Raw genomic sequence first — 25,297 nt, forward strand, 5'->3', positions numbered from 1 at the left:
AAAAAAATTGATTTTGTTTGGAACTGACATTTATAGACAGAAAGTTAGAGTAGCCATCGGTGCTCACGTGGCACCCGCATTTGCCAACATAGTGTTATGTTGGCGGGACCATATCCATTCGGCACATCATCCGTTATTTCAGTATGTTTTTTGGCATGGAAGATTTATTGATGACCTGTTTTTCATTTGGGGTGAGGAGATCAGTGATTTTGATGTATTTATACATGACATTAATTAAAGTTTATCATGGTTGAAATTTACTATTGCAGGAGTTGGATAGAAAGTTAACTTCTTTGATCCTTCCATTCAAATGGACCTAGTTAATTGTTGTTTTCATAGTTGTATATTTAGGAAGTACACTTTTAGGAATAATTATTTAAATGTTCACAGTTGTCATCCTAAATATATGAAACTTAACGTGTTTAGATGCCAATTAATTAGAGCTAGCCATATTATTTGTGGTGATGAATGTTTTAACTGTGAGGTACAATTCATCACTAATTTGTTTTTAGTGAGAGGATGTCCTTCAAATTATTTAAAATGTGTTGTAGAAGAAGTTCAAACACATTGTAATGGTAAATTTCCCCCATTTTGAAAAATGGAATTGAGGTTAATAAAGTTAGGGAAAACACTGATAACACTGATGAAAAGTTGTTTGCCCTACCTATAGCAATCTGTAGGGATAACTAAGCAATCAAAAATATAGTGACATCTAATTGGAAAATTGTCATAGGCAACCCTGATTTAGTCAATGTTTTAGAGGATAAACCACAATTTGTAATTAAAAAACAACTATTTAAAAACATTACTTGAATTTCATCCTAGTAGTAATGTTAAATTATGTTTACCAAGAGCAGGCACTTTTGCCTGCAGTTTGTGTAGAGTGTAGCTACATGAGTAATACCAATATGGTCCACTGTAAACAGTATGGTGTATGAAGGCTTCAGAAAGTTCCATTTTTCTGTTTTGGAACACATAAATGAGTTCCCTTTTACCAATGGATGTAAAAAGTTATTAGAGATTTGTGAGCTAAGGTGGCAGATGTTAAGGGCTGATCATAAACCAGGTTTGAATTAACATATTAATATTAAAAGTTTGTTAAAATACAGGATTTTGTGAGAACAACATAATGACATTTAACATAGGAATTTTGTATTTGCATTTTTATAAAATATTTTTTCAGGTTAACAAATGTTTTACACATTTGTTAAGTTCTAGTGTTATTTATTATATATTTACATTTATATTTATATTTGTATAGTATAAATAGAATATATTTGAATAATACAATAGGGGATTGAAACTAATGAAGTTTTTAGAAGGTTGAATGATTGCTGCTTTTCAGTTCTAGAAGGTTGAATCACTGCTGTTCTTAATTAATGACTACAACATTATAGTTAATTGATTTTACTATGCTATTGGATAACATGTTAGGCACAAGATATTTATACTATGTAATTAATGATGCAAAAATGTTCTGCTGAATTTCCTAAATAAAGTGGAATGAAACCGCTAAAGTTGATGTTGTGGTTGTCTTTGCTGCTCCTTAGGCCCTGAGCAGTGCCTCCAAGAAGAAGTTGTTCATTTTAGTGTGGTAAAATTGATAAAATGCATTTCAACAGTATTCGGTGATATTTTACATTTTTTGAAACTAATTATCTAATGAAAGTGGCATGGAACAAATTTTCTACATTTCTGACATAACTGCCAAGAAAATGAACAGCAGTGACTTGCTACTACATTGCATTACCTACACAGAGAATGCAATCTGTATGAACATGTTAAAATCACAAAGGGCCTTTTGCTAACTGGAATCTTGTATAAATGCCAAGAGTTTTTCACGGGTAAACAATTCTGCATGCTCTTCAGTAAGTTCAGTTCATTATGTTACAGTTCATGGCTGCTCTGCATGCCTGACATGATTTATTTTCCCATCCCTACATAAAAACAGAGTTTTCATACTCCTAGACATGTGATTTCTTGTGTCATGTACTATGGTTGCTCCAGCTGCAGCTAAAATATTGTGAGTGCTCTTTTTCTAGGGAGGACCCTGTAACTTTCCTGGCAACCTGCCTTTTTCACTAGCACTAACACAGTCTGCCCATTTCCTTAGCGATCACATTTCCCTGATTCAGTGATGATGTCTCACCTTTGGCTCTGACATTTCTATCATTCACTGCTTAGTTTCCATCCTCCAATTCAATGTGCTTTATATATTACAACTTACAGACGTGATCTGGTTTTGAAGAGGCACTTGTTCAGATACCTCAATCACTGCACTTTGTTGTACTTCCTCTTGGCCCTTGGTCAGTGTCAGGGGTGAACTTCCTTGCAGGCCTCCATCTTCACTTCTGCGCCAGTAGTTTATATTCCACTCAATTTGATTCTCTGTGTCATCTGCAATTAAGCTTCTTTATTCTACCATACTTTAGCCATGCTATGGAGCTTCTATTTTTTTGCTTTCTGAGGCCAGTAACTCAGTGAGCACAGGCTGTCCATTCATGATCGAATAATACGTTGTTTTCTGCAATATACCACTGCCACCAAGGAGGGAGAATACATGACCACTGATTTTACAGATGGTTCTGCAATGTACCACTGCCACCAAGGAGGGGGAATACATGACCACTGACTTTACAGATGGTTCTGCAATGTACCACTGCCACCAAGGAGGGGGAATACATGACCATTGATTTTACAGATGGTTCTTCTCATTCTGTTCTAACTGAGAAGTATACTGAACAGTGCACTGATGGTTCCTTTAAATACTTTTGTAAGATATTCACATGTGTATCTTCAGTATTTGTACCCCACAGTACAGAAATATTATTAAGCTGCCAGTCCTTAGATGAGCATCACTGCATCCTACAAATAAATTGCCTGGGTTTAGTAAGATTCTAATATCTCTTATTCACTTGGTGAATTATATCAATCTTCCAATCCATGGAGTTAGTTGTATTAATTACTGGTAAGAATTTACTTTGTAAATGAACAGTTATGTATCAGTTGCACATTCTGGTATCCTTGCAAGATTATTGCTTCTCATCCTAGCTCTGTTCTTTGTTATTTATCTTTACTCTCATTCTTGATATATTTTATAGACTATCAATTATCGTTCCCTGCTGTTCAGTTATTGTAGTCTGCTTCTGTATGGTTACATACAATTGGTATACCTCTAGTTCTAGAAATGTAACCCACTTGTCTCCTTGGAGAGTGCTTCCAGCATCTTCAACATTTTCACCATGATTTCTTTCTGTAACACTTTAAGCCAGTGTGGAGCCCCTGTACACTTCATTCCTTCCACTAAGGTTCCCCAAGGAGTATTCTGTAAGGTGAGACATGTATTCCTCTTCTATTTTCTTACATACTTGTCAGCCTTGCTGTATTGCAGCCAAAGAAACCACATTGCAGATGGGGTTTATGCTGCAGAAAAGACAACATTAATCAATCATGTACGGCTACAAATCACACAAACCCCCCCTCCCCAACACACGTGCACACACACACACACACACACACACACACACACACACACACACACACACACACACACACACACACACAATCACTTGACTTTGTTTTAGCAGTCATCTGGTCTTTCATGCCATAGAACACACATTTACCACTTAAGAGATACACATAACAACCTAAACACATACAAATATTAAAAGTGATGCCAGCCAATGTCTACTACCTTTACTTCCCAATGTAATGGCTTTGTAGTAATACACAGACAGAAGCATTTCAAAGAAATTGAGTAGTAACTGTAGTAATGTCAAGGTAAGTGTGGAATGTGTAGTATAAAAACATGTGTAAGAAGATAAAAGTAAGTCATACACCTGCATACTTTTAGTTATAAATGTACTCCAACAGATCCTGGGTGAGGTGTCCAGCAATGGCATTAATAGCTTATATGACTATGTGCAAGATGCAGCTATGCATTTTACCCAATAGCCTGCATCAAGTCAGTCACTTACCCACTGTGTATAAAGCAGTCAACAGGCCATTAATATCAAACATTTCACAAGTAGAGCAATAAGCAGGACTGCAATATCACTGATTTGAATGCAATGACATTACAATACTAACTTAAATAATCATTCAGAAATGAAAATGTACAAAAACATCCCAAATTGTTCTGTGTAATACATATGCATAAAATCAATATTGTGTGAAAGACACATTTAGCTATCCATTCTGTGCATCAGACATATATGCAGCCCAAACTTGCGGGTGGGGGGCAGGACCCGAAGGCTGATACCAAAATAATGAGTGTGCGTGTGTGAGTAAAAGAAACACAGACATTCTTTAAAGCAGAACATTTCTCAGGGCCAGTAACAGGAGATATCTTGCAATCAACATTAAGGATTACTTAGCTTGCATGTATGTGAATCAGTGTGGCCACTTTTTGTGATGTGTGTGTATGTGTCTGCATGAACACAATCAAGCTCTGTGCTAGCACTACATCCTGGCATGTCAGACAGGCGTGAGATGTGCAGGGTAGAGTTGTCATTTCAGTTTTGTCACTTCCAACCATGAGATCTGACTCTGCCAGAAGTAGTACTGCCACTTCCACATCCCCGACTTGAAGTGGGGGTGGTGCTACCTGAACATGAGTGATGTCTGCTGGATAAGCCCACTTCATGTCTACCTCCAGAATCACAACCCCATACCTCAATCAAATAAAAAAGACCACAGTAAAGAACTTCTCAAAAGCCGACTTCACACTTCTAAAGACTAGTGTGGTCTCCTTTAAGGCCCCGAGGCGGAAAACAGTACTCAAGCCGCTGAATCACTTACAAATGCCTTCTACCAGCACCTGCAGGACTGCATGGATAAGGCAATCCCAAGCAAAACAAAGACTCTTTGTACCAAAGGCAAGCATCCAGTCTGGTGGACCCCAGCCATAAACAAACTCTACAACAAAAGGAGGAAGCTACTACAAGATAGAGCAAAATCCTTAAAAGGTAAGACACCCTTGATCACTATAAGTAAAAACTAAGAGCTCTCATAAAATCATCCAAAGCAAATTTGAGAGAAAAATAGCTAAAGACTCAAAAGACAATCATAAGGCCTTCTTTAGCTATGTTAGAAACCTGGGAGGAAACTCCCAGATATGCTCAGAGCTAGTTCAAAATGATGTGAAGATTACTGATCCTACAGACATTGCCAACATACTGGCTGACAGGTTCAGTGCAAACTTCTCCCCTCCCCAAAAGGAGAGATATCTATACCAAGCGATTGCAGCCCCCAAACATCTCCAGCGCCCAAGTGAGAACTGCTCTCTCCAAAGCAAAAACACAGCATCCATGGGACCTGATGGTGTCCCGGCTGTGTGCTCCATGAACTCAATGAGGAATTAAACCCACAGCTAGGACAGCTGTTTAATCAAAGTCTTACCTCTGGATACATTACCCAGGGGTGGCGCACTGCAACTGTGGTACCACTTCACAAAGGCGGTGCCTCCACCGACCCTGGAAATTACCGGCCCATTAGCTTGACAAGCCTTATCTGCAAAGCCATGGAGAGGATCATAATGGACCTCATAAATAAAGACATAGGAATTTGCAGACTTTGGATCCAACCCAGTTTGGCTTTGTCAAAGGCAGATCATGCCTTTTAAACTTGGTTGACTTTTGAAACAGTCACCAAAGCCATTGATGAGGGAAAGGCAGTCCATACAGCCTACCTCGATCTGGCTAAGGCCTTGATACAATACCCCATTCGGGTATCATTGAAAAACTCATCAGCTTAAATGTCAACCCATACATCACAAGATGGGTTGCAAACTGGCTGAGTGACAGAACCCACAGGGTCAGAGCTGCTGGCGCCATGTCAGACTCAAAGCCTGTCACAAGTGGTGTCCCACAGGGCTCAGTCCTGGGCCCACTCTTGTTTGGCATCTACTTTTCCAAGTACAAGCAAACACAGGAGGGTTATGGCTGACAAAGTTTGCAGATGACTGCAAACTGGGCCATAGTAGAAAACACATCTGACACAGATATCCTTCAGAAGGGTCTCACAGAAGCGGATAACTGGTGCCAGAGCCACGCCTAAAGTTAAATGCCAAAAATGCATAGTCATACCCTTCGGGAAAAACAAGGTTACCCCTAGCTACCAAATAGGTGGCAATCCACTGAGCACAGAAGAAGTTATCAGGGACCTGGGGACCCAGGTTGATAGTAGTCTGTCATTCGACACCCATGTAGCTAAAGTAGTTAGGAAGACCTTCTACATTGCCCACCTTATCATGAAGGGATTCTCATCTAGATCAAGGGAGGTCATAGTCTCCCTTTACTCATCACTCATCAGACCAATGATTGAGTACAATGCCCCATTCGAATGTATCTGACCCGACACTTGCAGCAGCTGGAGAGGCCACAAAGTTCCTCACCAAAAGGATAAAGGGTCTCAAAATCTGTCCTATGCTGCCCGACTGAAAGAACTCCAGCTCTATTCAGTCGCTTACCGCTTGCTCAGAGGTGACCTTTGCCTAACATACAAGGCCATGTCAAACCCAGATTTGATGAATATGCTTCACCTCAAAAATCTAGATCCATCAGAGCCACAAGGGCGGAGACTTAAACCTTGACACGGCTATTAATAGGACGTGCTGGAGGGATAGATTCATCACCCAAAGACTCCCTATGCTGTGGAACAAAATCCCGGTACATGTGAGGCAGAGCACCTCGCTGGCCTTGTTCAAGAGAAATCTTGACCAATGGATGGGAGATCGCAGATATACCCCAGGGATTACCTCAGTGTCACTGCTCGACAGAGGCACAGAAAAATAATGGGTATAGTTCCCCATACTAAAGGGGTGGCCTAAGCCACAAAACGATGGGCTAGGCTTGTAAATGCCCTCGGGCAGATAGCCTAGTATGAACCTATGAACCTATGAACCTAATCACTGATAGAGCAGTGAAAGTAATAACAACATGGGAGCAAGATCTGGCATAGCCACATTGGCTAACACCAGAGGATATTGCAGCTCTATGGACACATGGATGCTGATCCTCCCCCAGCAGATGTTCCATCACAGACACTGCCCAATCCATTGTATCACTTCCTATCCAGAAGTTATAGACATGGTTAAAGCAGTCACTCACACGAGAATGTGCCACATTTAGGACTCACACTATCTCTTCGGAGGCCCTTGCAGAATGTATCTGTGTGTCCATGGCAGCCCTATGTATATGTCTGGTGGCACGGAATGATACACCAGCATTAGGAGAAGGCTGTACAGTAGGCCCCACTGAGCATCTCTAGAAACTCCCCTGTGTGGTACTACACCCTCATGATGGCCACGGGCAGATTCAACCAGCTACACAACTGCAGTAACCATGTGATCTCGAACAACTGTGTCACCCTCAACCTGTCCTATATTCGAGGGCTCAGAGCAATAGGTATGTGCAGGCATACTGACTGTGTCCGAAGTAAGGACAGGGAATGTGTGAGCCACTGCGCCTCTGCAACCCCTGACTATGCCTTTATATCACCACCATCATCATCAGAGCCTACCAATACTCTGATGTCAGGCAATGCAACTTCTACACTGCCGCTGTCAGGATCACCTGAGATAATAAGCAACAAACACAAGAATGGAGAAACTGGGATGAGAAATGATCCAAACTATGTTCTAAAATCGTATGCTAAATAATTTCAGGTGCTAAAGTAATACAGTAATTACTGTCTCCTCAGACCTACATCTAGCTAATGGATATTACTAAGCAAAGAAAATGTGGGCATAACATATGCAGGCCGCCCTTCAGATATTAATTCTGATGTCCTTGGAAAAGAGGAAGCAATGGAAAGAAGGCTAAAATGCATCAGAATACAAATTACACAAGGACAGAGAGTAATGACCTACCTATCTGTCCCTTTAGAAATATATCAGAATTAGTCAGACTGTCCATCCTGCCTCCCCCCCAACACACACACACACACACACACACACACACACACACACACACACACACACACACACACACACACACTGTCTCTGTTGGAGTGTTTGTCTTTTAAGCAACATGTCTCAATGTCTCCAGATATGTCAGAAGTATACAAGCATTAACATATAAATATGTCAGAATGGCAGTTAATGCCTTATATATAGCATACCTAGAAGCTGTTCTTCAAGCACACTTGACCTGTTGTCCACATAAGCACTAACATCAATAAGTCTGTCTGAACCATCAGCTGCACTGTTGGGATCTGTTACAGTGAACTGGAACTCCTCAGTTTCAGTGAGTGGTGGTTCAGTAACAGGACTACTCCACCAGCCATGTGTTTACATGCCACTGCAGCTACCCTCTTAGGGGCCCTTGTAATCATATCAGTGGCATGCTGCCACACCTGATTATAGTTCCTGACACAGCCACTTACTGCATTTATGTCAGAGACCAACTGCTGCCACATGCTTTTAATTGCAGACATATCACCCATGCCTCTGTTAAGCAGGAATGCTCCAATGTGGCATAAGGCTTAAATAATGATCTCATTCTCTGCATCACTGAATGATGGCTTGCCATCTAGGTAATGTAATCCTGTAGGACATGAAACATAAAAAAGAGAAAACACATTAGTAGCACATAAAAATGATTCACCTCAAATAAAATCTGTGCCGCCACTGTTAACACAAAACAATTGTACAGACAATGCTCATTTAGGATTGCACTCAAGTTAAGCCCCCCCTCCCCAAAAAAGATAATACATTAGCATTACATCCATTCTTGTTAACATTTCTGTAATGAGGACAGCAGTTGCGTAAATGACTACTAGATGGCAGAATTATCAATAAATAGGCAAGAATTCAAAGTATAAATGCCAATCAATTTTCACTATTCTTTCCACTGTTGTGGAGGTTGTCCCAGGACATCCAAGAAGCCTAACAGCTCTGTTAGCAATACTTGTATAACCCCATGAAGTTGATAATAAACACAATATACTTATCTGCACTAAATGGTAAAATTCCAAGAGCAAATGGTAAGACAATAGTGTCATGTAACCATACCATTCATTAAAAAGCTTTAAAAACAGAGCACAAAATATCATACCTTTACTATGCCAACAGTGGATGAAAAAAATGCATTCAGATAAAAAAGTTTTTCCATTGTATATTGAAATACATTCCAAATATGAAAACATAAACAGTTTATGAAGAGGGCACGCATACCTTAGAAAAAAATGCTGCAATTTGTAGAAAATTCTCCTCCAAGAAAATACCATTAACAGTCAGTCTATATCAAAATGGTATCCCCTCCTTCAAGTTCCTTAGCTACATGAGTAACTTTATATACAGTGCATTCAGCTCTCTGAGCACTGTAAAGATGGAAATGAGGTGTTACATCATTATTATTCCTGAATACCAAAATTCTCACTTGGTGTAGGAGAGGTAAACATAACTAAAGGAGATACGTGATTGCATACAGCTGCCCAAGGTCTGCAGGAAGGATTAATGACAATTGTTAGCTGGAAATAGCTTGCAACTGTTAATGATTACTCTGAGTACAGCAACAAACAGTACTCAAGAGACTCTTCTCTCTGAAGTGGGCATGTTCATAGGTTCATCGGATGGTACTAGGCTATCAGTTCTAGGGCCTATACAAGCCTAGCCATAACAATTCCCTTGCTATTTCCTCCTAGAATATTTACTTCCCTGGTCCCCTGTCTAGCAGGGTGACTGACATGATCCCTGGGGTGAATTTCCTATCTCCCATCCAATCGTCAAGGTTAATTTTGAAGAGGGCCAAAGAGGCGCTCAGCTTGACATGTATTGGCAGCCTATTCCAGAGTATGGGGGGTCTTTGGGTCAGGAACCTATCCCTCCAGCATGTTTTGTTCATTGTGATGACCAGGTTTAGATCCCTGGAGCATGTGGCTCTGAGCATTTGGGATTTCTTCAATTTTAGCATGTCCAACAGCTCTGGGTTTGACATGACCTTGTATGTTAAGCAGAGATTGCCTCTGAGTAGGTGATATGTGACAGAGTATAGCTGGAGTTTTTTTAGACGGTCAGCATAAGGCATCTGCTTTAGGCTTGTGATTCTTTTAGTGAGGTATTTCTGTGGCCTTTCCAGTTGTTGCAGATGTCTTGTGAGGTACATACCAAATGGGGCATTGTACTCTATACTGGGTCTAATGAGGGATGAGTACACTGGGACAATGACCTCCTTTTTTCTGGATGAAAAGCCCTTAGTGATGAGGTGTGCCACATAGAAGGATTTCCTGACTGTTGTGACAATGTGGTTATTGAAGGTCAGACCACTGTCCACCTGTGTCCCTAAGTCCCTTATCACACTTTCGGTGTTTAGTGTACTACCACTTATGTGGTAATTCATGGGTACATGGATTTTCCCAAAGGGGATAACTATACATTTCTTGGCATTGAGCTTGAGCCCATGGCTCTGGCACTAAGCATCTGTTTCTGTAAGGCTCTTTTGTAGAATATCCACATCATTTGGGGATTCAATGTTCCCAGTTTGCAGTCACCTGCACACTTTGTTAGCCAGAGTCCCTTAGTGCTGGTTTGTACTTCAGAGAAGTAGACGCCAAACAAGAGTGGTCCCAGGACTGAACTCTGTGGTACTCCACTTGTCACTTGTCTGGATCTGGATTTGGAATCAGCTACTTTTACAGTATGAGTTCTGTCAGTAAGCCAGCTGGCAACCCATCGAGTGACATAGGGATTAATGCCCAGCTTAGTAAATTTATCTATGATTCCAGAGTGGGGGATGGTGTTGAAGGCCTTGGCAAGGTCCAGATAGGCTGTGTGGACCACCTTCCCCTCATCCACAGCTCTGGAGACTGATTTGAAGAAGTCAATCAGGTTGAAGAGACAAGATTGGCCCTTTACGAAACAAAACTTGGTGGGGTCCAGTGTTTGAAGGTTGCCATTGTCTTTGTTTATAAGTTCCATGATAATGCTTTCTATGGCTTTGCAGATCCAGCTCATCAGACTGATGGGACGGTAGTTCCTGGGATGCAAGGTGGATCCCCCCTTGTGGAGTGGGATAACTGTAGCTGTGCGCCACTCATTGGGCATGAAGCCTGAGGTGAGGCTATGATTAAACATGTCACTTGGGTGAGGTGCCAGTTCATTTTGTAGTTCATGTAGTACACAGCCCTGGATGTTGTCTTGTCCAATGGATGCTGTATTCTTAGCTTTGGAGAGTACATTTTTTACCTGTGTGGCCATGATTACCAAAATTTGGCAATCTTTTTGTACTGAGATGGGCCCTTTAGGGTGTGGGGGGAGTGAAGTTGGCACTGAATCAATCTGCCAGGATATTGGCAATATCCTTGGGATCAGTATATTTAATGTCATTCTGTTGTAGCTCAGAGCAGATCTGGGCATTGTCATTTAGATTCTTGACATAACTATAGAATGCCTTGTGGTTGTCCTGGGAATATTTGGCAATTTTATTTTCATAACTAGCTTTGGAGGATTTTATGAGGAATCTCAGCTTCTTACTGAGGCTGGTAAGGGAGTATTTTGCATCCTGGGATTTTCCTCTTTTCTGCAACAGTTTCTCCCTTCTGTTTTATAGTTTGTTTATGGCAGGGGACCACCAGATTGGCTTCCTTTTTTTGGATGTCATGTATGTCATGTCATGGAGACTAGACTTAAGAAATAGTGTGGAAGCACCTTGAGAGAAATATGAGAACAAATTTAATAACATTGATATTCCTTAAATAATAGCACCAACTCCATCCTTTTTCTACAGTGCTAATCTGCTATATTGCACATCATAACAAATATGGAAAGACATGCACATGAGATTGATTTTCTGTTAGTTAAGCTAAGAGAAGAGGAAGATGCTTAGAAAATAAAGAGAAGAAATAGCTGCAGTACTGACAACCTTACATTAATACGGTGTGGGCTATTATTAGCCTAAATATGTTGCCAATACCACATTCATCTAGACATGTTCAAGCAAATGATCAAGGAAATTGTTCTGATGTTTCTTCTGCTGGATCTGTAATTTAATGGTTTGGTAAGTCAGATCACTATGGAATGCACATTTTTTGATTCCTACATCAAACATTTGTTGGTGGCAAAGAGGGATCAGAAACAAAACTAAGTGTATTTTGCAACTGCACTGAATTGAGGGTTCAAATTCAGATTGTGTCTGGGAGAGTTGGTGAATATTTCCTGAGCATATCATTAGAATGCAAGACAGAAAGTAGTGAAATGTCATAGTCTTACATTTTCATCAGTATTGCAGGCAGCTTGGTAATATTTGCATTTTATTTTTTTTTTATTATTGTGTTCATCTTTTGTGCATGTTTTGGTAAAGCAGAGTTTAGACTGGCAGCACAACATGGAGGTGAAAAAGAGTCCACTGCCCAAGGTACAAAATGAGAAATGTAATTTGGATCCCCATCATAAGCCTATTTTGGAATGGCAAAGGTGTGGTTTCATAAGCACTCTGAACAGCAGTACGTCAATAAATTCTTCACATCACCTAAGTATCACTGTAGCATAAAGTGTAAATGCAGTGAGTTTAAAGAAGCAGGGTAGATGATGCAAGATTTGAATCCACCATGCAGATATTTTTTGTTTAAATATAGAATGGCTGTATAATAATAATGTTGCATATGAAATGCATATGTTAAGTATGTGATAAATGTTCCATGTCTTACCTGTAATTCCTGTCAGTTGATGTTGCCAAAGTGCTGAGTTGTGTAGACACCTGTTGTCAGTATTAATAATAACAGTAGCTATGGATATTGTATTGTATGACAAGTTGTAAAGTATTATGACAGTAAAGAATTTACATGAGTAGCATATATATAGATGAGTACTACCTATCTGACCGTGTGGGCCACTTTAAGCCTAGCCAGTCCCCTCAAAGGTGAAAATTAAACCCTGGAACTTATTTCTTTGAGGTAAACACCTTAACTGTTATGCCAACCCCTGTATGTGCGGTCAGGTCTGCCAACTGTGCTATATAAACTCTCACAATAATTCATGATGACAGTAAGAAGTAATTGTTAGTGGAACAATCTGTATCCTGACTAATTCTCTGTACTGTGCCAAGCCTGTCCTGCTGTCATTGTCTATATGTCCCCTTTCTGTGTCATTGATTTTACATGACATGCTGAGGATGTGTAACCTACATGCTACTTGTAATGTGTGAAGCAGATATGAAAATGATGCATGTTTCCTCCTTATAGTATAACTGTTTATGAATGCAGCTGCAAGATCTGTTTGTCCTTTTTTTATTTTAATTTTTTTTTCCCCATTTGCGGGTTGCTCTGCAGAACATAAGCAGGTTCAAAACTGAAGAGAAAAACATGACAAATATAATTTCAGTAGCTTTAAGTAGCGTAAACTATCCTGGCAGTTTGGCATGGATTTAAGCACTCCAAACTGCATTGAGTAAATGTAGTACACCTATTATATGTCTGTGTCTGTAGCACAACTGTAAATGTGCTGACTTCAGAGTTATAAGAGCTGGTCAGGAATTCTCATCCTCGATATGGCATATTTTGATATTGATGTCAACTGGAAGCATTGACACATAGTTTGAATATGACTTACACTCCCTGAATGTGTATGCAACGAATGCTAAATATGTCACCTATACTCCTTGTCACCTGCTATTAGCAGTGTTTTGCTGTGGAAAAATTATCTATAATGCTTACCAATGACAACAGCTGGAATACATGATGTCACAAGTATTTTATAAAGTGTGATAGCAGATATATAAGAAGAGGCTTCCAATTACCTGAACCAATCATGAGGTGTAACACAGTTTATGATGTATCAAGGCAATACTGCAAGCTTTTGTCATCCTTAATTTTTAAGAACCTTACAGCTTCATGTGTTATTTTATACATTTTCTGTCCTTTTAGAGTTGCTCACTGTTGAGCAGTATGCAAACAAACACACCTGCTTAAGAAAATTTGATTACCAAGTGGAACAACTAAAGTCTAAAAAATTGTGCCAACTTATCCTACTTGCCTTGCAAAGGTCAAGGCTAACTAGCCAAGCCATTAAGTCTTTCATTGTTAATCACTGGAATAATTGTCAGTAGGGTAAGCATCACACATAACAAAACTCAATACCATGTTTCACACTTCCATTGCTTTTTGATTACATCCCTGTCACTTTGTCCGGTAATGTATCGCTCTGCTTTCCATTGTGCAAATGCAGTTGGCATGGTTGTGCATCTTTGCAAACTGGCTTTTAAACACTAGAGATGAATTTGATGCCAGTTCAGACTTATAGAGTCATTGCTTGACTTCTGCATGCATGGCTGGAGAGGGAGATGAATGTGTTAAATGTAGAGCACAGAGGTGGGGTGTTGAGAAGTCCAAGATATCTGTGACACTCCTCATGAAGTGCTACAGCTGTAGACCAGGGCTTAGTATAAGGCTGAGGCTTGGAACAGCATAGCTAAGGCTGTTTCCACTGTGACTGGCATCCCACACACTGGGGAGCAATGACATCACCACTACAGTGACCTGAAACGGCACAAGCAGGACCTCCTTAGCCAATGGGAGGATGAATTTAGAACCACTTACACCCCCTCAATTGTGTAAATATACTTATCCATCAACAGTCAAAGATAAGGAATGGAGTAGATAGCCAAGACTGGTATGCCTTATATTTTCATGTCTCTTCTTCTCCATTACTTAGCTGCAGCAGACATTGCAGAGAACAAGAAGCACACCAAGAGAGGTTAAATTGCCTCAGAGAGGCATGGGGTATGTATGCATCAGGACTGACTGTAAAACTAATAACTACTGTAATCCCATAGATCAGTATCACCTTCAGCATGCACACATTAATTTTAACAGCAATCATGCATGCTTTTGCACATAGCTTTTGGTGCTTGTGTTAGGCAATAATTACACTGGAATTATAAGATTTGGGTCCAATACCCACAAGTAGAATGCAGATTTTGCTTTGACATGTATGATTTTTACAATGTTAAATGCAATAATAACTGTCATTAATTCCATTTGGGTAACTTACAGTATTATTTTGGAAAGCATTTATGCAATATGGCCATAGTGAAATAAATACTTGCACTCCTCATGTCATAGCAGTTTAATTAATTAATGGCCATAACATTACAAAGGTAGAGTATAACATGCAAAGTGTTATATCTCTACATAACTGAATAAGTACTGCCATGACAAATGTTGCAATCATTACACATTGAACATCAACATAAAACAGACCTGTTTTACATTTAATCACAATCAGACCAGTTTCTCTCTGCTCATTATTTTCATAGACACTGGCAGGGAGCACCACCGACCACTATTAATTCCCTGTCCAAGTTGAACACCTCGAAATATAAGTACTCACATGCCAATATTTTGCCAATATCCATGTCAGTCAGCTTCTCAATACTGTCTTTTAGAAAGAGGTGTTGAGCACATATAACTATTTTTACTGGATGGTAACAAATTCAGTACATTGAACTGAATGACTCTACTCATGAGACCGGCATTGAACTTTGAATGAACACATCATTCTATACATTATGTTTGTACTGCAGCACTTACACTTCAAGTCAAAGTCAAAATGTCAACAGTAACTTTATTGTCATTTAGGTCTACCCAAGTGTGGATTAAATGAGAATCCATGCAGTCAGCTCATCATGGGACAGACAAAGAAGCAATCATATACGTAGAAAGATATAATTTAAAACAACATGTAATAACACTACCACCATCTTATAAATCAACTCTATACTTAAGTGTTTAGCCACATATATTCCTAGAAACACACGCGTGTTAAGATAATAAAAATACACATCTAGCAGCAAAGTGCAGGTAACAGTATTGCACATGAACCATGTACAACATTATGGGTGAACTAGCACATATCAGTAGCAGCTGAAGAAATAAAATATTGCACCTGAGTTAGTAGTATAAATTATAATGGTTGGCTGGGCTTAATAAATAATAGATAAAATAATATTGCACAGTGAATGAGAAGTCCCACCTTCCTGACCTGTCAGTGATCAGACCTAATGTTGGAATTAAGAAGCCTGATCACCTTCGGATAAAAACTGTGTTTGAATCTAGTTGTCCTACACTTGCAAATGATGTAAAACACAAGGAGCATAGGCACACATACTTCATTACCTAACCCTACTCCATTGGTAAATGTTAAAGCAATTGTTTTGCCCTAACACTGCACTTTGCCTGTGCATGAGCAGATACCATTGCTAATAACAGACACATTCATTAATGCTTACATACCATTATCATAACCTGATGAGCCATGAAGGCATCATTTTCCATCGTGTGTTTCACAAGTGTGTGTGTGTGTGTGTGTGTGTGTGTGTGTGTGTGTGTGTGTGTGTGTGTGTGTGTGTGTGTGTGTGTGTGTGTGTGTGTGTGTGTGTGTGTGTGTGTGTATCATCTACACAACATCATGTAAAATAGGTACGTCAGTCTAAGTTGTGCAATATGCATTAATACAGCATAGCTGAAATAGGTCATCAGTATATATTTAGTATTGATCAGGAGAGTGCACTTACTCCTTCATTTTAACAAACATGTCGTTTCTCAAAAATGTCAACAGCACAATATCTCATCTAACACCGAATGTCACCCTAATCCTATGTACACTGCACTCTCAGACTCTAGAAGGCAGACATCTGTGTTGGCATTTGTATTAAGTACTGTGTCCTTTAGCTTGTATAACTGCATAGGTCAACTGTTCTAATCTCACAGCAGTCAATTTGTGAGTTTGTGTAGGTATGAGTGATTGTATAGAGTTAGGTAGGCATGACCCTACGTACTGCTGATCTACTATCAGTCAGGAGACAAATTTATACTAGAAGGAGAGACCACATCAGTGTGAGACCCTCCTCACTACCTCATCTTCTCCACAACACACTGATGATGTTATCCTCTATAAAGTGATCCCTAATAGAATAAAAGTCAGATATCTGTGGTGGCACTTGTGTTAAGTACTTTCTTCTCTTCATAGGTTCATAGGTTCATAGGTTTATACTAGGCTATCTGCCCTAAGGCATTTATAAGCCTAGCCCAAAGTTATGTGGCTTACGCCTAGTATGAACCTATGAACCTATGAACCTATCTGCCCTAAGGCATTTATAAGCCTAGCCCAAAGTTATGTGGCTTACGCCACCCCTTATGTTAGAAATAATGTGCCCATTAGTTTGTTGTGCCTCTGTCCAGCAGTGACACAGAGATGATTCCCGAGGTAAACCTATGATCTCCCATCCACCGGTCAAGATTTCTCTTGAACAGAGCCAGCGAGGTGCTCTGCCTCACATGGACTGGGATTTTATTCCACAGCATGGGGAGTCTCTGGGTGATAAATCTATCCCTCCAGCACATCCTATTTATATCCGTGCTAAGGTTTAAGTCACTTGCTCTAGTGGTTCTGGTGGATTTGGATTTTTTGAGGTGGAGCATGTCCATTAATTCCGGGTAGGTCATTGGCCTTGTATGTCAGGCACAGGTCACCTCTGAGCAGACGGTATGCAACTGAATAGAGTTGGAGTTTCTTCAGTCTGGCAGTATATGACAGGTTTTGGAGTCCCTTTATCCTTTTGGTGAGGAACTTTTGGGGTCTCTCCAATTGCTGCAGGTGTCGGGTGAGATACATCCCGAATGGGGCATTGTACTCAATCATTGGTCTGATAAGTGAAGAGTACAGGGGAACAATGACCTCACTTGATCTGGATGTGAATCCCTTTATGATCAGATGGGCAATGTAGAAGGTCTTTCGAACCACTTTAGCAACGTGAGTGTCAAACGAGAGGCCACTGTCAACCTGGGTACCCAGGTCCCTGATAACCTCTTCTGTGCTTAGTGGATTGCCATCTATATGGTAGCTTGGGGTTACCTTGTTTTTCCCGAAGGGTATGACTATACACTTTTTTGCGTTTATCTTCAGGCCATGGCTCTGGCACCAGCTATCAGTTTCCGTGAGACCCCTCTGAAGGATGTCTGTGTCTGATGTACTATCCACTATGGCACCCAGTTTGCAGTCATCCACAAACTTTGTCAGCCATAGTCCTCCTATGTTTGCCTGTACTTCTGAGAAGTAGATGCCGAACAATAGGGGGCCAAGAACTGAGCCCTGTGGGACACCACTTGTAACCGGCTTGGAGTCTGACATGGCTCCAGCAACTCTAACCCTGTGGGTTCTGTCCTTTAGCCAGTTTGCAACCCATCTTGTGACATATGGGTTTACATTTAAGCTCTTCCTGTGTAACTAGATAGATAAGGACTTCTGATATCACAGGAACCAAACTGTGTCTATGTGTGTGTGTGTGTGTGTGTGTGTGTGTGTGTGTGTGTGTGTGTGTGTGTGTGTGTGTGTGTGCACATGTGCATGCGCCTATGTGTGTGTGTGTGTGTGTGTGTGTGTGTGTGTGTGTGTGTGTGTGTGTGTGTGTGTGTGTGTGTGTGTGTGTATATGTGTGTATAGATGCGATGGTGCAGCCATAGCCTCATTAAAGGATTAATTTAGGAGTTGTGCTCATTTGACTCCCACTCAGGAGAAACATTTACCTAGCCAGATGAATCCTACATCCTCTTTTTTCCCCTGTCCACAAACGCATCCTGTATGCAACACATTGATGAGGTAATCCTTTCAAAGAAGCACTCTCACACTCATAAAATTAGACCTCTCCTGTGGCGTGTGTGTATAATGCATGTATGTAGATTGTCTAAGTTGACAGGGTGTTTGGATGCTGCTGTGAGAACCTCATGAGTATTAATTTGTGTATGAATGTAAATGGATGCAGGATTGTCTTACTTTCATTTGTAGTTTATGCAACACAATGATGAGGTAATCCTTTCAATGTTGCACTCACAATCACAAAATTAGACCTCTTCTGTGGCATGTGTATATAATGCACTTGTTTGTAGATTGTCTGAGTTGACAAATTGGGTGTTTGGATACAGCAGTGAGAATCTCGTGAGTATTAATTTGTGTATGAATGTAAATGTATGCAGGATTGTATTACTTGCATTTGTAGTGCCAACATTGAGAATTCTAGCTGGAAGTCATTTTAGCATACTCATCGCCTTTGCAAGACACAGTTGATGTCATCCCTTCAAATATGCAGTCTGATTCGCATGATGACAGAGTTCTCCTATGACACATGCATATAATACATTTGCATGTAGATTGTGTGGCCACATAGGTAGGGGGTTCAAATACGTCAATGGGAAACTTGGAGGAGTGTGAGTGAATGTTCGTGGATTCAGGCTTGAGTCTTACTTGTATTTGTAGTGTCAACATTGAGAACTCTAGCTGGAAGTGATTTTTAGCACACACATCACCTTTCAAGACACAGCTGATGTCTCCTCTTCAAACATGTAGTCTGGCTTTCATGAAGTCAGACTTCTTCTGTGGCATGTGCATATAATACACATGTGTATAGATTGTGTGGCTACATAGGTAGGGAGTTTGAATACATGGCTGGCGGTCTTCTCTGAGTATTAGTTTCTTACTCTTACTGGGTAGAACAGGCTTCAAAAACATTTATGATATAGCTACAAAGTGTGCTGTGTGACCACTTTTTAAAAGAAAATATCAGTACAATACACAATGGTGATGTTGTCCTTTGAAATTTTCAGTGTCACAGTTGTCAAAGAAATCATGAGTGACACTTGTGTTTCAGCAAACCTTCTGTAGCTTGTACTGTCAGGTATGAAGTTCAAATCCTATCATTGCTGCTTACACTCAATCTACACAACAACAATGTTGTTACCTACATGCGCTATGTTAAGGTATAGATGTCATTTCCTTTTAACAAGAGTTTATTCTAATTTTCATTATGAAATACTATTTTGAAGACTGTTCTTGTCATTTGCTTATATTTCCCTTCCTTAACAGTTGTAGTAAGACAATGCCTCTGAGGATATGAGAGAATGTGATATATTTTGTTGCCTTACTAAGGCATGTGTTCTGATGGAGAATTATATTCACATTGTACATATTGTTCTTCTAGCATCACAATGATACCAGCAGTATGCTGTTAATTTTTCATTTTTATTAGTATGCTTGTAGTGGATGTCTACTTATTATGACAGCAAATGTAATTATATTACTTTTTGTTTCAGTGTGTGAATCTATGTTTATTCTGTCTATCCCAAATGACCCACATAGTGGTTGAAAGGGATTCTTGGACTATATCACTTATCAGATTAACATATGCTAACAAAATAAATAACATAATTAAAAGTAAACTAAAGCTAAATCTAGAGAAGACAAATGCAATACAATGTATACCCATGTTCAACTTCACCATGTTTCCTGTTTGCACACTTTAATTCTCTATGTGGACAGTAAGTTGAAATTCATTGAATTTGTAGTACTGATTTTTGGACCGTTCATTAATACCAAAATACCACCAGTTTTTCAACCTTGTCATGATTCCTGCTTGTACACTTTGATGTTATGTGAGTTAAGTCGATTGGGGATTATTACACTGTATTCTTGAACTGTTCACAGATGACACTGAAGGGCCATATGCAAACAATTACAAAATCTTCACAATTTCATCTCTGGACCATCTCCAGAGTTAAACAGCTGATAGCACACTCTGACTTAGAAATACTGATTCATGTGCTGGTATCATCCTGCCTTGACAGATGAAATGTTATGTACCTTAGGTTCTCAGATATTGATCCAGTGTCATATGTACTACTAGAGTGGGTTCAGAACTCAGCTGCCAGGGTACTCTGTACTGTAAAAGCTGTATTATCTGCTGCTGATGGCTCTCCCATCAGTTAGGACCTTGGTACTGAGTTATTGGGCCCTGTGCCATCAGATATCCCTGTACCTCAATAAATGTTTGGTTCTTATGTCCCGATGTGCTGCTACATGTCCAGGACCCAAGGCCCTATTCAAATAAGACTCAAGTAATTGGTACAGTTACCAAAGCACGTGACATGGGAATGACAAATGTGTGCAAAGATCAAAATAATTACAAACTGGGCAAAACAATAATAAAAGGAAACAAGTAAAAAAATAAATCAGACAACTAGTCAAGTTACAGGAGTACAAAACAATACCTTGCAAATGCATATCTAATGCAGTACAGCAAATTAGACAGCTAGAATTACATTTGTAAGTTAGTACATTATTAACTTTTAACAACTTATAGAGTGAGGATGGCTTTAAATGTTCCCAGGGTTCTATTTACAAAAAAATCCAATTAGATAACAGTATAAGGGGCTACCTCCTGCGAAATGGTACAAAAATTAGCAGGCATCTCTGAAGTAAGTGCATGTGGGTTCTTTCTGTAAGTACTGCCTAAGATGTTTTTGAATATTTCCAACTTTTCCAGATTTTTTTATGTCTATAGGTAGTTGATTCCATAAGTTGAGTCCTACTCTTAAGAGTGCCTTTTTCTCATATAGATAGTTAAAATCTTGTTCTGGACAGAGTGAGAGTATTTTCTCGGTTGCTTCTAATGGAGTATTTTTGTTTTCTAATTTGAAATAATGTTTTAAGGGGTGGGCAGCTGACTATTTTGAACATTTTTAAATATCAATCTATCTAGAAGATAGGTGACTCTGCTAGTAATAGTCAATCTGTGTGCCTTTTCAAATAAAATGCAATGGTGGCAGTTCATGTCTACATGCAGGACAAATTTAAAGTTTTTATTTTCAGCTCTTTGTATTTTAGTGTACAAAGCTCTTTACACACTGGATTATTCCAGGCTATCTGAGCTTAACCAGTAGAACAGTGACCTGCACATTCAAAGCCTTTCTTAAAATGCTGAAAAACAGTTCAACTTAGTCTACCTTTTTCTATAGCTGCAATGTTTACTTCTCTGACAGCATATAGTCTAAGTATTAGGGTTTTTTTTCTGAAGTGTGATGATTTCATTGAATTAGTGACTGTGTGTGTTTCAACACAGAGTTAAGTATTATTAATAACTTCAATTGCTATTTGATTTCCATTTCTGCCACATTTTGTCTTTTGCTTTAAGTTGTGTTTAAAGGTCATTTGTAAGCTGTGATCTTATCTGAAACTTGATCATTGATTTTGAGAAAGTAATTAAGGGCAATGTTTGTGTTGTTTTATTTTAAAACAAGACCTCAGATGAAGGAATCTAATCCAAGAAGTCGACTATTTGTGTTGATTCTGTGATGGATCTTCCAGCAATTGTTAAAGTGGGACACAACTGAGTTTTGAAACTCCAGCATGATAACATGAAGGAATGGTCACTTAGAACATTTGGTGATACACTGGTGGGTATGAATTATTTTGTGTCTATTGATGAAGATGATGAACTACTGAAGTGTTCCATGGGGCTTCCTAACATGTGTTTGAGTGTAAAGTGGGTGACTTTCAACTCATAAGTTTCTTTTCCCTGATTTTGAACTCCTGATCATAGTTCCTATAGAATATCACTGCTGGCATTGTTTCTTTTTTGCATGCCAGCAGTAGTTTAAACTACAAGAGATATTCTTGTTCCTCTGTGGTTGTGTGATCATTGAATTAATATATATATATATATATATATATATATATATATATATATATATATATATATATATATATATATATAAGTACAGGGATTGAGAGGACAAATCCTTTGACATGGAAAATACAGGAGACTTTTATTCCCTTCAAAAAAGACTTACTTTGTTGATTTTATATCATTGAACCTTCAATGTTTTCCTTTAATCAAAAAAACAAAGAAGAAGCATTTTATATTGTAAAGTGCTTCTTCAGTTCAATCACCTATATAAATTAACATTAAACAGAAATGAAAACTGTCTGTGGCAGATATTGCTAATGAAGTCAGTCTACCTTATTAAGGTGAAAAATTTACATTTGTAAAGATGATTTTGCTATCTTGCTGCAGTTTTTATTTTTTTACCACTATAGTTATTAATGCTTCCAGATATGTATAATATGCTTATCTTGCAGCTAGAAAAAATCACTGTAATTAGAAATATGTTGTTTTAGTACATTATCTATGTTAGCCACATTTTAAGGATTTCTCTGTTACAGATTAAACTTATTCAGATTTTACTCCACAATAACTAAAGACATTCGTTGCAAAGCTTAGGTCGCTGAAAAACTGGGTTGTCTAAGATGGTGGCAATTCAGGAGAGGAAGGCATAAGAATAACTTACCATTCTAAATCAGCACAGATACCAGGGGTGGGGGGGTGCACTTGCAAGAAAACATTATGTGTGTAGCCATTCACTGATGGCAAAGTGAGGGGAGGAAAATCATCTTCCAAATGCTACAGTGGTACAATGTGCAAGCATAGTGACCACACAGAAGAATATAAAAAAGCACTGCCAGACTTTAGCTTACTCTATGAGTAACTGTAGATATATTCTGAACTAATTTAAGTTTCACTACTTACCATCTAACATGTTTGTGTAATTATTTTACAGCTCACTATCTGTCAGCAAACACTCCACTTTCTAATAGTAGTAATGAATGCTGGAAGTGAGATCTTCGTTTCTTGATGCTCTTTGAAATTTGCAAGGAGTAACTTGGGACCATAATTTTCTTTTCACGAGAACTACAAGTATTCATTATTAGGCCTCTCATGGTATTCACCAACTTACATAATGGTTTCCATGTGTGTACCCTTGATAATCTTTGTAAAAAGGTGGTACAGACATGGAATGAAAGATAACTTTTAATGAGTCAGTGGGGGTGTCAAGAAAGTTGGCACATGTATAATGCTTTTTCTAACTAATAGCAGGAATATTTTTCTGAGTGAAGGGGTTTGATCCTAGTTAAGGAAGTGTGTTTATTTACTGATTGATTGATTGATTTATTAACTAGGTCAGTGATCTAGTCCAAGGACCCTTTTCAGCTCTTCAGTCATGTCCCAGGCCAATTAAATTAAAAAAAAACATAACTTGTTAAGTGCACAGTAATTACTACATTTATCAAATCTAAATCTACATATAGAATTTATTAAAATCATTTTATCACTGTTGCCTGCCAAACTTCAGCCGGCCTAAGAGCAATCAGCCCATTTATTCTCCGTGAGGTAAGACCACATCACAGAAGACCATCATCCAAGCAGCCTTCGAGATTTTTCTACTTTTTTCTTCTTAGTCTCACTCCCCAGATGGATGATGTGCATGTTCACAAATGTGAGGGCCTGCTATGACTTCCTCTAAAAGAGAGTTTTCTGGTACAAGTCCTGTGAAGGTTGCAATGTGGGTGTAGGTTGGCAGAACCAAGCACAAATCTCTCGCCCATATACTGAATGTTGTGCACCTGTCTTTACAGAAGGTGTCATCAATGCACTGGGCCAGGCCATTTCTTGGTAAGCTTGTGTGAAACCCAGCACTCCCATTATACCCTGCTTGGATCCTAATACCTGAGTCACTAATTAAACTCAATTCATCTGAATCATTGTCCAGGACTGATCTTTTTACACCAAAATGCCAAGCATTTATTTTATCTATACATTTGTTAGCCAGGTAAATGCACTGGTCCAAAGACACTTTTCAGGCATGGCCCAGGTCGGTTTGCAGTAGAAAAAATAGCATGGTACAGCGACATTGTGAATCAATTAATCATAATAATAGCAGTTACTTCTTCTTTTTCCTCTTTCGGCTACTCCTGTTTGGGGTCGCCACAGCGGATCATCCGTTTCCATTTCTTCCTGTCCTCTGCATCTTGCTCTGTCACACCAACCACCTGCATGTCCTCTCTCACCACTTCCATAAACCTTATCTTAGGCCTTCCTCTTTTCCTGTTACCTGGTAGCTTCATCCTTAGCATCGTTTTCCCAATATACTCAGCATCCCTCCTCAGCACATGTCCAAACCAATGTAATCTTGCCTCTCTGGTTGTGTCTCTAAACCTTCCAACCTGGGCTGACCCTCTAATATACTTATTCCTAATCCTGTCCACCCTCGTCACACCCAGTGCAAATCTTACCATCTTCAACTCTGCCACGTCCAGCTCTGACTCCTGCCTTTTTGTCAATGCCACTGTCTCCAACCCATATAACATATCTGATCTAACTACCCTCTTGTAGACCTTCCCTTTCACTCTTACTGATATTCGTCTGTCACAAATCACTCCTGACACTCTTCTCCACCCTGCCTGTCTCTCTTCTTCACCTCTCTTCCACACTCACCATTACTCTGAACTATTGATCCCAAGTACTTAAACTCATCCACCTTCATCACATCTACTCCCTGAATCCTCACCATTCTTCTATCCTCCCTCTCATTCACACAGACATATTCTGTCTTAGTCCTGCTGACCTTCATTCCTCTTCTCTCTAGAGCAAATCTCCACATCTCCAGGATCTCCTCCAACTGTTCCCTACTCTCA

Source organism: Protopterus annectens, chromosome 2.part1, assembly GCF_019279795.1.
Source record: "Protopterus annectens isolate FY-2018-M chromosome 2.part1, PAN1.0, whole genome shotgun sequence".
Classification (NCBI taxonomy): Eukaryota; Metazoa; Chordata; order Ceratodontiformes; family Protopteridae; genus Protopterus; species Protopterus annectens.